General features: G+C 45.1%; 1 protein-coding gene across 4 annotated transcripts in view; it reads right to left on the bottom strand.

Moving 5' to 3' along the window:
* numb (NUMB endocytic adaptor protein) overlaps window positions 1-14,867 on the bottom strand; it is a 39,074-nt gene extending 24,207 nt beyond the window's left edge. For all 4 annotated transcript variants that reach the window (XM_076749416.1, XM_076749418.1, XM_076749417.1 and 1 more), the window contains exon 1: window positions 14,720-14,867. The gene's annotated coding sequence lies outside the window, so the exon portion shown is untranslated. The remainder of the gene's footprint in view (window positions 1-14,719) is intronic.
* Between the last annotated feature and the right edge of the window lie 505 nt (window positions 14,868-15,372).

The raw sequence follows: 15,372 nt of genomic DNA, 5'->3' as shown, positions 1-15,372 counted from the left end.
AATAACTGTTATAGCCTTTGTGTTATATTAAATGTGCCGTCACATTATATGTGACGGCTCCTAATCAGTTCAGTTTTAACATTACGTATAACATAACAGGCTGCACTGCACTTAACTGCAATGTCATTGAAAGGGTTACACACAAGTCTTGTGTAATTTTGAGCTACAATTCTTTTTTTTTTTTACCTTGCAAAACAAATTACTAATACAGCTGTGACCCCTGTCTTCATCACAGCCAATTACTCTAATTGACTTCAAACGCCTGAACATAAAATAACAGCCGCAATAACACTGTGTCCAAGCTGGTGTGAGGAGAGACTGTCGGTAAACAAGTCTAACTAATCGACAGCTGCTCCAGCTCAGCATGCCGCTCTCTGCTTCAATGATCTGTACACTTTGCACCATCAGTGTCCCCACAATAATCAGAATCGCTTCATATGCCAGGTACAGCACGTGTCTGCACAGTGATCAAAAGACGCAACCTGACACGTGTGATGAAAAGATGGCTGCGGATCCAAGCGACGTGTAAAACAAACTGCACTCAGCGGACTATGATGTCTCGACCTGCGAATTTGGCCTGTTCTTTGCTGCAGCGCACGACTGTTAACACCGGCCAAAGGCAGAGCAGAGAGCGTTACTAGCTGCAGGGCAAGCTGAACTGACGATACTGAAACAAGTCAGCAGGAAAATGAGTCAGTATTTGTGTTCTTGAAAAGCATCTATTTTAGGTTCCAGATGTTTAAGTGACAGAAAAAGAGCTAGGGCGATGAGGTACAAATGGGTGGTACAGGGGAAGGAAATGGTGGGAATAGGAGCGCAGGCTACTGTCTGCATGGCTCACTCACTCCACGCCTGCCACTGAATCATTTCAGAGTCCTTCAATCTGTTCCCTGCCCCCAGCAAGACATGATGACCTCCGTTTCCTGAGTACACATGGCTGACCGGGGTTAGGGTTGAGGCAGAGAAAGAAAATAGGGCCCCGGCTGCTGCACAGGGGATATTGAGTTGCTTTTCTGTCCAGCCAGTCTAACCGTGTGTGTACATCACTATCAGTGCATCGGGCCTTTTGTGTGTGTGTCTGAGCGTGAATCTAGGAGCGGCCAGGCCTGGTATTAAGGGGGCCCTGCCCAGCAGCAAGTCAGCCAGCCGGCCAGCCATTCAGCACAGAGAGCCACACATCACTTTGGGCAACAGCTGAGGCCACATTTAAACGACCAGGGCAGTACCCTGGCACCAGGGAGTGGCAAATCACTGTCACTGTATCATCTCTCCTCAGGCATGCCCCGGCGATGATTCACAGACTGAATCAATAGGCAGGGTCTGGCCTGGTTTCCACCAACAGGCAACACAGGGAATGGAGATGGCATCCTTACATTGGCCCCTTGTATTTGCCTCAAAACAGCATATTTGTGATTGTTTTTCAAAAATTCTTGCCAGAGGAGATGCTGTGCCAAATGGAGTGGAGTTTCAATTAAATGAATAGAGCTGTAAACATGCTGTAGAGAGGGGCTGCTCACTGAAAGCACTGGCCTGCAAGGAGGGGTTTGATGTAGTGGCCTGAGTGCCCCAACTCCATCAATCCTGGTCCCTCTTTATGGTAGACTGCTGCTGAGAACACAATAGGTACCCACTAATGTGGCAGCCATGGGAAGATGTCTTTATAAAATGGCTCTGAGTTTGTACACTGGCTGACCTAAAACAGCCTGTGTTCCTGTCTTTTAACATGAGAGGAATTGCTGTCTTCCTTTTTTCGCTGGGACGACGGCAGTGTTGTGGAAATTGTGGGACAGAAGCTTAACCTCCTCACATGCGAACACTCAGAGACAACCGCAACACACTGTCCGTGACTCTCTGTGACCTCTGCAGGGAAACTTTGAGTAAACCTCGGAGTGAAAAAGCTGCTCGTGGAAACCATGTTTACTTTTTCCCCTCGACAGCTCTGCATTACACAAACACACACGCAGTGCAGCGGCAGCGGCAGAGAGAACACACAAGTAGAAGTAGATACACATAAACCCAAACCTGCCCTACATCCACAAACATAAAACACAGCACACGCTCTCGAAAACACAACGATCACTCTCACACACGCACAAGTGAGACAGACGACTTCAGCGTCTCAAGGCCACAGAGTCTGGCTCTTGTTCTTGGTGGAGGTATAGTACCATTAGAGGAGCTGCAGCAAGGTGGAGAAATCAGGCCAAAATACTACACACTGTGTATTCAACCCAAGTACGGCTCTGACCTGAGGAAACACAGACTGCGTTACATATTCACCCTGGCCTCAGCAAACCGCCGTTAATACATGATCTATTAATCCTACTTATGGCTTACTCACAACAAAAAAGCGAGCATTAGCACATTTATAGAGTCTCAGAGGAAGAATGCTGATCTAAGATTGCAGTTTATATTCCAGGGCCGTGCCTATGCTCATTTATAACAGCAAACTAATCCAATAGAACCTCTGCTGACCAAGACCTGATAGCTGCCCAATCTTGGCTCAGTTCTCCACCTGTGAGTTTGCGAACTTGGTGCAACCTGACCCCAGGACACCACGTGGATTAGTGAGTATACAGAGACCTTTGGTTAAAGTCCCTTCTGATAACCATTCACTTTACAATCAAACACAAGAAATGTCAAACTAGAACCCTGTCATGGTCAGGAAAAGCTGAGGATTTAACCGCAAACTGACAGAGAAGAGAAGCTTAGACCGTGTCGCATAACATCCAACACAGACATGCTGTTTCTGTCAAGTTAAACAGGTCTGCTTGTCCCAGCGTGAGCCAGTTAGCATGCAGGGCAGAGACATGAGAACAGACAGGCGCCAGAGTGCACTTCCTGGAGAGCTGCTGCTTCAGAAGACAAAAATCAAATATCAAAAACGATGTTATCAATAGTTGAGCAATGTGTTACAGGCAGTCTGCGGCACACCTCACGCACAGTTGTTGGTCTGGGCCTCGGCAATCACCAGCCAGAGACCGCACAGTTAACGCCAGCTCTTCCTCTGCACCAGCAGCATCGTCATCTCAGATTTAACCACATCAGGCCAACAGACAGGGTTTCTGAAACACGGTCATTACTGCTGACATGCACAGCCTGCTACCGCCCCTCTGCTCCGAACTGTAAAAATGCTTTCAATTTAACAACCAATCCAGAGAGCGGTTCAATGCACGAGGAAGTGATCGGGACCACAAACAGCACAGACAAAGCATTCACGGTAAGCTAAAATCTAATTATCTGAACAGGACGGACTGGAACCTTTTACCAGGTTAGTTTGTTTAATCACAACTTAAATAAAAGATCACAACAGCGAGGCTCAAATCCCTTATTTACTTGTGACCACATGCTGGTTCTTTAGCCGAATCTGACAGCCTTCAGTGAGCAGAAACAGACCGCTAAACGCTTGCTTTTCTGTGACTGTCGAATGTTTCTTTAATGGTGAGAAGTCACAGGTCCCTGTTTGGCCCACTCTGCTTATCCTCCTCCCTGTAGTCCTCTCATCCTTCTCCTTTCCCTTTAGTTAAGGCGACCCAGAGGAGATATGTGCCGTGCAGCTGCCAAACGACTTTCCCTCTTTTAAGAACCTATGATTATAGGGCACTGACTCGCAGCAATGTAACTGGCCTGACAGCTGCAGGCAAATGCTCAGTTAATTTCAACATTTATCGATTAAACGTGGCAACAGTTACATGATCCCAAACTGACAAAGAAAGCGAGTCAATTTAGGCATCAAAGAAAATCTACAAAGCAGGAAAAATTATGCAGCAATCAGAGCCAATTAACTGGCTCCCCAAATGAACTTCAGAGCCAATCCAGGAGGAATTAAACTGCATGGGGATAATTGTTCTCTCCTATGCATGGTGCTCATGCAGAAAGCGAGAGTTAAATCAGGCTGTTGGTGGTGCTTTGCAGAGCCTTTACAATATGCTTTTACTGGCAATCCTGGCAACTGTTTATTTTCTATTACCATAATTAAAACTACAAATAAAGATTAATAGTCATAATTTGCAGTCTCATGTTGCTGAGTCGTCAGAAGAATTTCGGTCATTTGCACAAGAGCTGAAATAATCAAGCAATTTCACTCAGATTATCAATAACGGCTTGCAGCTAGCTGGTATTTCTTCAAAACGACCATAACAGTTTGTTTTAGTTGCATTTACGGGGCCAGAGAGATCATTCTGGCAGGCTATCAAAGTGTATAAGAGGTGAGGAAAGCCCTGCAGTGAGGAGGGGTGTCAGTAAGTGTGTTCACTGAGTGATGAAGGCCTGTCACTCTTCACTGCTCTCCCAATCATCACGTCGAGATGACTGCAGGGTAAAGTCTGCTGGGCCTTTCAATGCCGCACTGCTGCCTTCTGACATTCACACACTTGTGACATTTTGTACACATCGCATATACACTTGAGAACATGTGTGTCACTTGGATATCCCTGAACATAGACACACAGGGGGAGTGAGACTGAGAGGCCAACACACAAACACACACACACACACACACACACACACACACACACATAAGTGAGAGTTAAAGGCAGAGAAGCAAAGACACACAAAGACAGAAAACAGAATAAATGGAAAAATACCCACAGAAGAATCAATATTACACAGACAAGCCACTCCATGGTCCCAGCTGCTAAGTCAATGTGTTGTCAATAATATGGCTTTTCATCCCAACAACACTACTGGTAGACAGGAACACAGTGCACTGATCAGTGAGTGTGTGTGTGAGTGTGTGTGTCAGTAGCAGTGTTTGTCCAGCAGCAGGCGTGATGAAAGGATGGAGTGCAACAGGAACTTCCTGCTGAGTGAACAGACATGGAATGGCTACACTGCCCTTCTGACTGGGCCAAGACACACACACACACACACACACACACACACACACACACACACTGTGTGTGTGTTTCTGTTCTCCTCACTCATCCTCCAGGTCAGATGAACTGATCCTGACATGCTGAATTACGAAGGAATAAAAACACATTTCAGTGACCACAGCGTTCTTGGAGTCTAGAAACTAGTCTTCATAGATCTTCGAGGGAGACAAGGAAACTGACTGAAACAGTAATAGGAGTCCACATGATGCAAGGGGAGGGGATGCTACTGACGTCAGGAATCAGCCAACCAAACTGGTCCTGTGAGCATGAATGTAAATGGAGCTGTAGTATTGAGTGCAGCTGCCGAGCTGATCACTCGTTTCAGGAATTCTTACCACGTACCTGAGCTCCACTCTTTGTATCCTGCTTGGACTATTTGTAAAGCCAGTGATGACTGCAGAATACCAAGTTACGCAACAGATTAGGCCAACCTGCTTGTGCTACCTGGCTATTTACCCAGCAGATTTATGGTGCAGCTCAGGCAGGGGCAGAACAAGCAAGGAATAAGGCCATGGCTACTTTAAACCTATGACTATATATGCGTATTGTACATTTGGAGACTATGCTACTGGGGCTGGGAGGACATGCTTATCTCCCAATGGATACTATCATGAAGCTAGGGTATAGATTTGATGTATGCATGTATTGTGATTCTTAAGTATTGTGATTCAAGCGTTCCAATTTGCTATCATGATTTATTGCCATCTTTGTTTGCTTTTTTAACACTACACCATGGGAAAAGGTTGAACAAACACTCGCAGAGACTGAACATCATGAGTCACATTTCAAAAACAATGCGCACGCCAGTCTTTCTGAGTTTAGCGGTTATTGCAATGATGCTGCAAAAAGTGGAAAATAAGATACTTTTTGAAGCAAACAGCGACCTTTAGCTGTTCCTGACCATCAAAATAATAAATAAATTTTGAGTTTGAGTGTTTTCGCTGTGTGTTTTAAAGTGTAGGAAATATAAGCCTCTAACTATGAGCATACATGTCCTTTTCTGTTAAGCATGTGAAGTGAAATAGATTGTTCAGACAGTTTCAGCGCGGTCGTGATGCTAATTCCCATTATGTGTTAGCATCGAGCAACAGACGAGAAAATAAAGTCAATACATTAAAGTGAAGAAATGGTCTCTTAATAGCAAGCAGCGTATTCCATGGTGCTGTTTTATTTCAGTGCCAGGAATGATTCAGCACTCATGGTAGACTCCTTTCTCCAAAAACGTTGGACAACTCTTCGGTAAGAGTCCACAGTAGAAGGCTGGAATGCGAACAGAAGAAGTGATTTCACTTGTGTCCGTTCACACAGCCAAGGAGCCGGGCAATCAAGCTCTTTCTCTGCAGCCAAAGATGGAACTCAGGCAGGCAATGAAATCATCTCACATTTTAAGACTTGGGCAACCTTTAACGAGCAGGTATGTAGGGCAGCATTGTTTAAGCAAGCTTGATAGGTTAGCGTGTGGGTTATGAACACGCAGGCTTTCATACCAGCGAGCGACTAAACCAGATGATGTCACTAACCACCACACCCTCAAGCAGAGAACAGAAACTAATCAGCAAAATCAGCAAGTATAGAGTTCAGTGAGGCGAAAACCTGCGTGGCACATGACTGAGGTGTGAGTGTCTTGCTCAAGGAAGCTTTGCCAAGCCACACGGCTGCTGGACACACTATAGCTCCAGCTAATTTGAACCCATGACCTCACCAATATCTATGGATTCTGAGGAACTCATTTCTAGTTCTACTCACATTTCCACATTCGCAAACTTAATCTAACAAGGAAGAAGTTGTTTTTTGAAAGGGCAAGGAAACTGCAGCCCTGTCCTGTCATCTCTTATGAGAAAAGCAGGTATAATAAAGCTGACAGACGTCAAGCGTTGGCTAAAGACGGGGTCTGGGCAGGCAGGCAAGCAGGCAAGCAGGAAGACAGACGAACAGGCAAGGACTGCAGAGCACCAGAGAATGGAAAATTACCAGGGCTCTACAATCAGCTGGGCACCTTTGATCAGCCAGAGCCCAGGCACCAATTACTGTGGGATAATCGGCAGCCCTCAGAGGCCTGACGAGCAGCAGGCACTGTGGGCACAACGGGTCAGTGACCAGCAGGCAAAGGCCTGGTCAACAAGGCTCACAGAGCCAAAAGCCGACGGTGCCCCTCGCTGAAATGCTGCATGAAGGCGGCCAAAGGGACAAGCAGCACAGTGAAGCGATTGTTCCCCTCCTGTCGACTCAGCACAGTGGCACTCTCACAAGCCAGACATCCCTCTCCGCAGACCGCTTGGTGGTGGAGGAATGGTGCAATAGTGGGGAGTGTGTGAACCTGCCAGTGCACTTGCCACAGGTTTTTTCACACACTTTCCCCCTCTCTCCGCAATGAAACATGCGCAACATACGCAGAGCAAATGTGCACGCACATGCTGCTCACACACCTGTCCCTGTAATTCTGTGGTAAACAAAAAGCTGCAGTGCTCAAAGCAGCACAGAAAGCACGTTCCTCACCGCCCATCTCCACTGATAACCCCTTCGAATCCGGGAAAAAAGCTTAACTACCTGTTCCTGACATTATCTGAGAGGAATGTGGACTGACAAAACAGAGCAAATCTAACTGTGTGACCTATCTGACACAAGTATTCCATTATTTCTCTCACTTTTCTCTCACTAAAAGTCTGGTATGTGACACAAAGGCAAGCTAGCAGCAATACTTTACAAACATTAAGCCACTCGACTTGAGTCAGAACATGATATTCAGCTCATTAATAATTGACATCGTTCTTGTGCCGGGGAACGTTCATCATCGATTAGGCTGCTCCTCCTTCCACTGTCAACAATACAGTGAACCGGAACAGTTCATGGATCACGACAACACTTTCTTTTAGTCACTGCTGCAATAACAAAATAAGTCAGTTACATAATCAAACTACAGTGTCGCATCATTGGATCTCTTGCTTATTAATACAATACAGTTATTTAACAGAAACACAGTAGCCAGTGGACTTTGGATCAGGCACACTGCAGTTACACAACAGACAGCGAGGTCCAATTAGACCCATATGGGCCAGAAGGAGCTTCCCGGCAAACCGCGAGTCAGCAGAGACTCTGATCTCGAAGCAGTAAGGCCTGGACTTACAAGAGATGTTACACTTGACATCGATTTTTTGATTAAAGATGGATATCAATTTTTTTTCTCAGGCTTGTGTCAATTCAAAAACTGTGATTCAGTCTTAAAATCAAAGCTGCATTTCCACTGATGCCTTATTTTGCTAATTAAAAACAGATTTCTCTACAAAACCTTTTTCATATTTAAGAAATTCAGCCAAGCTTCTCACATGCACCAGTGCCATGCTAACTTGAACCCAGCATCTGCATAAGGCCTGAATCAAAGACAGCAGTGAACTGATGAAATGGAAGAATGTGTAAACAGCAGTTGCTCGTTTTTGATCAAAACTTAAGATACACAAAGTATCCAACATGGCACGTCACTACTGGTGTCAGTGACTTTCTTAACACAACCCATTCAGCAAAGGGGAGATGACTAACTCAACACAAAATGAGAAGCTCCTCGCCTGCAAAAAGCTAAAGTAATTATTAAAGATTGTGGAGCGCATTTATTAATAAAGGTCTGTTTCGAGCTTTGCCAGCATGTTGCCTGAGGATGAGCCTGAAACATGAATTCTGCATGTTTTGGTTCAGATGCTCATCCATTGAGCTGTGTGCTTTTGTTAATGTATGCGCATTAAAATCTTTAATAAACATTTTCACATCCTGCCAACAAGCAGTTTTTTCTGTCGTTTTGACATGAAGAACCAACTCTGGACATTTTCTTGGGTCACGGTGGTGGGTGGGGCTAAGAGAGGCCGGGACTATAATACAGATTATAGTAGATTCATTATATCTTGGAAGCAACATGCAGACTGTGTGCTTAGCCAAGTAAATGGAGAGTGAGCACAATGTGTGAGGGTATCAGTGCCATCCATGCCATGGACAGGGAGCCATCAGACGTAAACACAGACACACAGAGACACGTCACTTAGCTTCGACACAGGGAGATATTACACCAATCGCACACTGAGATGCTCACGTTAGTGCACGCAGAGGAACTGAGAGGTAAGACGCACCGACGTGGTTTTATCAAACCAATACCAGAATCGGAGTCTGTGTCACCCACATCAAAGATTATAGTCACGCTTGTAGTATATAGTACGCCACTGTGAGGTAAGTCTTGCTTTCCTATCACGTGTATATGTTGAGGTGATTCCTTTTTAAACAGACAACAAACATTTGGTCATATAAAGTCACGATTGTGGAATTTCTAGCGTCTAAGTTAATTTACTTCTGACCATAGTCAAAGTGTTTTCCATCGACTGAGACTCTGCAGTCTGAAATGCCTCAGGCCTGGTGGCTCTGAGGGGGATTAGATTAGCTTTGAGAATTACATATGGCTGCTGGGCCAACAACAGGACAACCCACTTATCACCCACAGTTTACTGGGCCATCTTGTTCAATGCTTCAGTGATGCTGAAATGGGAGCTGTCACCAACCTCACCTAATTCTTTACAGAGGTCCGCCTGTCTGTCCTTCAGTTGCTTTGCTGAATTTGTTGCGTTAGCACCTTTCGTTAGCACGGCTCTGTAGCACTGCTTGCATCCTTTGCCTTGTTCAAATGCAAAGTATTTCCAAATGGCACTCCCGCTGCTCTGCACCTGCCATCTTTAATGAGCTAACGCCATAACAAAACCTGCAGTATGCCACGGCCTGTCGTGAGTTACGATAAACCGGGGCATATGACGAGAAGACGACAGCGCTGTGGGTGAGTGAGTGAGAGGAGGCGGGGCTACGGGGGGCTGCAGTGGTGTGTGTGTCAACTCGCTGGCAGAAAGATGAGAGAGCGAGACCAACGAATCGATAGTGTGGAAAGTGAGTATTCAGCAGCAAATATTCAGAATTAATATGTATTGAAAAATTGGTACGAAACCTCTAGAGAAGATCAAGTCGATCAATTCTCTAGGAAATACTGATGGTAGAAAGGTATTGGAGGGGGGGTGGGGAAACTTAGTCAGGTGACAAACACACCTGAGCCAAAAGCTTACAGGTCTAGCACTCTGGCTCGCACTGGTAGCCAGTACAAAGTTCCCACCCTGTGAGATACACCACTGCTCACTCTGTCCTGGGTCACTCGTAATTAAACCAGAGATCAGAGAGCTGAATAAAGCATGAGCTGTTCAGCCCAGGAGGCTCAGGTATCACTCTATATATGGGGCCCAGAGAGACAAAAGGAGTCCCTGAGCCCCATACCATATCCAGGGAGGAGTGATACCGACGCAAACCTGAAAGGCAACTCCGTGCATACAGTGACGCACCCCCAACTCTCCCAGCCCTAATCAGTTTAAACAGCCAGGGTAAAATGAGGAGTTCAATGCCCCTCGGACCTAATTAAGCTAAAGATATTGTCCCAAATGGGGATCACTCAAAGAACTGCATTCAAAGCAGTACAACAACGCGTAACATCCATTGTTACGCTGTTGTTTTTCATTTTTTTTAAATGAGTGCTGACATAGCCAAGTACTGCAATTAAGAAACAGCCGCTGGATACAAATACTACTTCGTTTGCAGAAAACAGTGAGGGTAAATGCACTGTAGTAATGGAGCCATCCTTCACTGACGGTGGAAGCATGATTTCAAAAACACTGGAGAAAATGCTAAACTCAGTTTGCTTTATCACTTAAAGAGACTTAACACTGATTTTATTTTCTGCAGAAATACAAATTCAATGCATTTCTCAGAGGTATTTACTCATATGACTCTGCAATAGCTAAAATCCTAAGACAAACAATGTAAAGTGATGCTGAGAATTCATGCGAGTGGAGGAAAAAATGTTTCAGAGCGGCTGTGGTTGTGACTGCTATCGCCCTTTTCTATACACATGTGCTGGCCTGGCTTGACTCGGTTTGGCTTGGTGCATCAGCCCACTGCAGCAGGACATCCAGCTGCTGTGGCTCAGCAGGTACAGCGGCCGTCCACTCATCATGAGGTCGGTGGATCCGTCCCTGGCCCCTGCAGTTCGGGCAAGATACTGATCCCCAAATTGCTACTGATGCTGTGTCATCAGTGAGTGCCTGTGTGAATGGTTATTGCTCGTGATGAGCAGGTGGATGAATGTGGGTGTGAATGGGTGAATGCCGGCTCGTGTTGTAAAAGCGCTCTGAGTGGTCACTACATAAATACAGTCCATTTACCATAACAATAGGGTTACCTGCTGGAAGGTTTGTCTTTCAGTGATAACAAGCTTGTCTTGAGTCAGTGATGTTTAAAAGCAGCACCCTCTTCAGCACTGTTTACTATGGTACCGTGCAATAGCTCGGCATCTCGTGCTCATTGCTTGAACAACGAAGGCGAGATGATCGAAACTGGTGATAATGTATGTGCTCTGTCTAGCAGCAGCGGTGGCTATTTAAACACGTCGCTGAATCGTACTTGAATGATGACAAAGCCCAACTGACATCACCACAACCCGCGGTCAGGTGGGCTTTGAGCCAACTCTGGAGATGCTCCATCTTGGGCGCAACCAAGCACATTTAGACTGGTGATGGAAACGGAAATTAACACAGCACGGTTTGACTCAGCACAACGGAAAAAGCTCCACTAGTGGTTGCTAATATTATGAGCTGAGTTCTCATACGGTCCACGTTCGCTTACAATAACACACATAATGGGAAGATTTGTTGCACAGAAACATGGATTTTAGAGCGTTCTAAATGATGCAACACATATAACCATGTTGTCCGGTTTCCCAACTTGACCTGATTAAAGTGCGTGCATCTAAACATGGTCAAAGATGTCCTGCAGTCTTCCTCTTGTGTATGTCCGGGCTTGTGTACAATCGGTTTTTGAACAGATCTTCCAAAGTAACTGACTTGTGTGAAAAAATCAGGACCAACACCAGTTTCCCTCCGTGGCAGAGGACAACAGTTCTTACCAACAAACACATCAAAGATACAAGTTCAAACCAACTCTGCGGTTGCACTGAACCTATTTTAGGCTACTTATTCTGAAATGGGGTCAGCTGCACATTTGAGATCCTGATTCTAAAACCTCCCCTCTGGTTGAATCTTCTCAGAGTGTCTCTGCTGGATCCAGTCCCAATCAGCTCAGAATATGGAGCTCTGTGTGTGAATCTAACAAGTGCAGACAGTATGTCGTCTTTCTAATGATGCAAAGGTTCTAAATGCCACATTGAACTGGATGTTAATGATGCTCACATACCAATCTATCCCCTGAAGGCATCATTAGAATAATTTTACAGGGAATTTCCATTTCACGTTGATTTTACAGGTAATTTTCTCTGAGCTTAGCCACAGCAGGAACGTTTATTTTAGTGCATTTTGTACCCAATTCATCTTGAGTCTTGCTGTCCAATTTCCAGTTCACCAGGGCTTGTCAGTGAAAATCTCCAGACTGCAAGCAGCTCCTTTACTCAGCAGTGTTTTGTTAACTTATCATCCCAAATGGTTTGAGTTTTTGGCAGAGGAGAGTGTCAAAACAAAACCCACTCTAGTTCCTGTAAATTGTCTGCAATCTTTGTCATAAAAAAACACAAAAACGTGGAATACATGCTCACTGCTAATCAAAGGTACTACTCTGAACTTGGACGAGAACAGGATTTTCATGCATCTCTGTGCACCTGCGTTTATATTGTCTTGTTCTCACCTTCCCACACAAATCAAACTGAATAGGCAAACATTTGAGCATTTAATCAAATCACTCTAAATACACTTGGTGTGCTTTCACTTCTAGTCAGCTGTGATGTTGATGAAAAGCACAGGTTATGGGCGACAACAACAGCCAGCCCATTCAATGGCCTCAAAACCGCAGCCAAAATGATTAGCAAGAAAATAAATAGGACAGGTGAGCAGTCAAGAGCGGGTCATAGCAATTTGCCCCGAGCCAGGCCATTTGATGTCGGAAAAGAGGAACAGAAACACGGACGCATATCTCCCGTTCTTGTCATCTCGCATCACTTCAGTTACTGCTGGAACGAGAGCTAAGCCGACGCCGATGCCCACTGTGTTTTCACCATCAGCGGCGACTATCTTGCTGCTATCAGGGGACAAAAGTGAAGCCCTTTGATTGCGTTGTCATCGCACAGCAAGTTTATCTCCCCGTGTTGCATCACTACTCAGCATTCACATGTGCAGCTCTCTGCCAAGAAAAGGGCCTCTCCTCTGAGACCAGAACTGCTGAGAGTAACGTCAGTTTCTCCCACAGAGTGAATCACAAAGCTTCGGACAGACTTGATCTTGCATTCTCCTCCTCTCTCAAGCAGCTGACAGACTCGCACAGTGGGTTTGATGGCTCACAGCCAACCTTGCCTCCCTCATTCTGTGAGATGAGCTAAACCATGAGTACTTTCAGAATTTGGGGGGGGGGGCTCCCATATTACCCTCCTCTCTCTCTGTATGGATGGGACATCAAGTCCCCTTCCAAAAGACATGTATCACTTAGAAATGGTTAGAGACCCCTTGTACCATCACCACAAACACCGTATGACCTTAAAGCTGAAGTCACTACTCATTTAACTGATTAATGGATCAACAAAAAATGAATCTGCAACTATGGGTTAATCAAGAAAATAACGGGCAGATTAATGGATAAGGAAACTAATCCCTAGTTGCATCAAGTAGCATCAGTTTTATAAAGATTCAACTGTCCGTTTCCACCTTGGATTTTGACACTGCTGTCTCCTCACAATGGAAAGTACAAAATGGTGGCATGCACCAAAGTTTTAAGTGCTTAATGCTGACAAACAGACAGGCCGAAATAGATAACTCAGCTTGTATTATTCAAGTCACTCACCTCAACACCACCCCATTAGCAAAGCAGTAATGACTCAACAATTATGGCTAATGAGAGCGTTGAAATGTGGTTACTGTCCAATAGGCAGGATGTTTCAGTGGATATCACACAATCTATCACGGAGCTATCTTTGTAAAGCCTGCATGTGGACGGTAATCTGACCACTGATGTTTATCTGATCAGGGATGGCAGACCAGAATGGAAAGCTCTTGCTCTGTGGTTGTTCCAAGCAGTAAACTCTCCTGCAAGCTAAAGATCTAGCGATGATATCATTAGCAAGTAGGAGAATCTAGGGCACATTATCACACTGCACAAAAATTCAGTGTTAAGACTGTGAGTCACAGTTTTATCTTCAGGGCGATCAACCTGTCTGTGGCTGACTGCTGATCGTCTGAGCAGCTGTCTTCTTAACCGTATGCTTCTGCTGGGACACATTTTCACGAACTTGCTAAGTCACCAAACTTAAATGTAAATTAATAAACCCCTTGGTGCCAGCCTGCATTAGTAAACGTGCTATTACACAACTGATCCGTGTGACAATCTGATTTTTTTTTTTACGTCAAATTAAGTACCAGCCGAAAGCCATTAAATCATTTTAGTCCGAGCTCGAGTGATTATTTGCTGAGTAACGTTCATCTCGTAAAGTTAACCAGGTAAGTTGAGTAACGTTAGCCGCTTACCTAACCGTAGCTAGCTAACTAACCTTTTAGCTCCTTCGGTGGGGCAGAGAAAGACCTTTTCCAACACACGTTATGGATGGTAAACAGCCTCACATCTTATACTCCGCTCATTCTGTTTTCTGCTCAGTTTAGCAACGCGAGCTAACCTAAATGCCATGGAACTGGGGCTGGAGGAAGGATAGCAGCAGCGGAGCTAACATAGCTGCGTGTGCCGCATCCGAAAACACAAGCTAACGTTCGCGCTGCTAAGCTCGCTGAGCTAACCAGCAGTGCCGGGCAGGCTGGTTAAAAAAAGCCATTACACATTTTTCAACCTACCTGTGATCACCGCTGCGACCCAGAAGATGCCCCGTTAAGGCCGCCACTTATGTATCACGAACCGTGCGGTGCCAAAATAATTCAAATTCCACAGAAAGAGTTGGGGGAGACGCTCGCAGTCCAATCGCTTCAGCCACTGCCGCTGAATGGCTGCTACGCGGAGACTCAACCAAACTTCCTCCTTAGCAACGGACCGCCTCCGCGCGACCTCATTGGCCGGCGCCCGCAGATCGGAGGTGATCGATAGATGATGGGGCGATCTGGATCATTAAAACTGGACTTTGTGGGAGCAGCACCCTGTAGACCAGTGGAGGAGTGTAACTAAGTACTTTTACTCAAGTACTGCACTGAAGTACAGTTTTGTTATATATATATATATATATATTCTGAAACAAAATCCAATTGATAAATGAAATGCCATGTTATTACAGGTTAACCTTTTCAGCAGTGTGTGAAGTCATTACAATGAGCTCCACCTGTCAGCTGCAGCATTAATGTGATGAGCAAATTAATGCATCTCTCATTATAATCTAGCAACATAACAAATAATGATCACAAAATGGGGCATTCTGCATGAGTGCATTCACTTTCGGTACTTTTTCTTAAGTATCATTTGGAATGCAGGACTTTTACTTGCAACAGAGTATTTCTGC

Source organism: Chaetodon auriga, chromosome 14 (genome assembly GCF_051107435.1).
Source record: "Chaetodon auriga isolate fChaAug3 chromosome 14, fChaAug3.hap1, whole genome shotgun sequence".
Classification (NCBI taxonomy): domain Eukaryota; kingdom Metazoa; phylum Chordata; class Actinopteri; order Chaetodontiformes; family Chaetodontidae; genus Chaetodon; species Chaetodon auriga.
The sequence above is the reverse complement of the archived record's forward strand: the minus strand, read 5'-3'. Positions and strand labels throughout refer to the sequence as shown.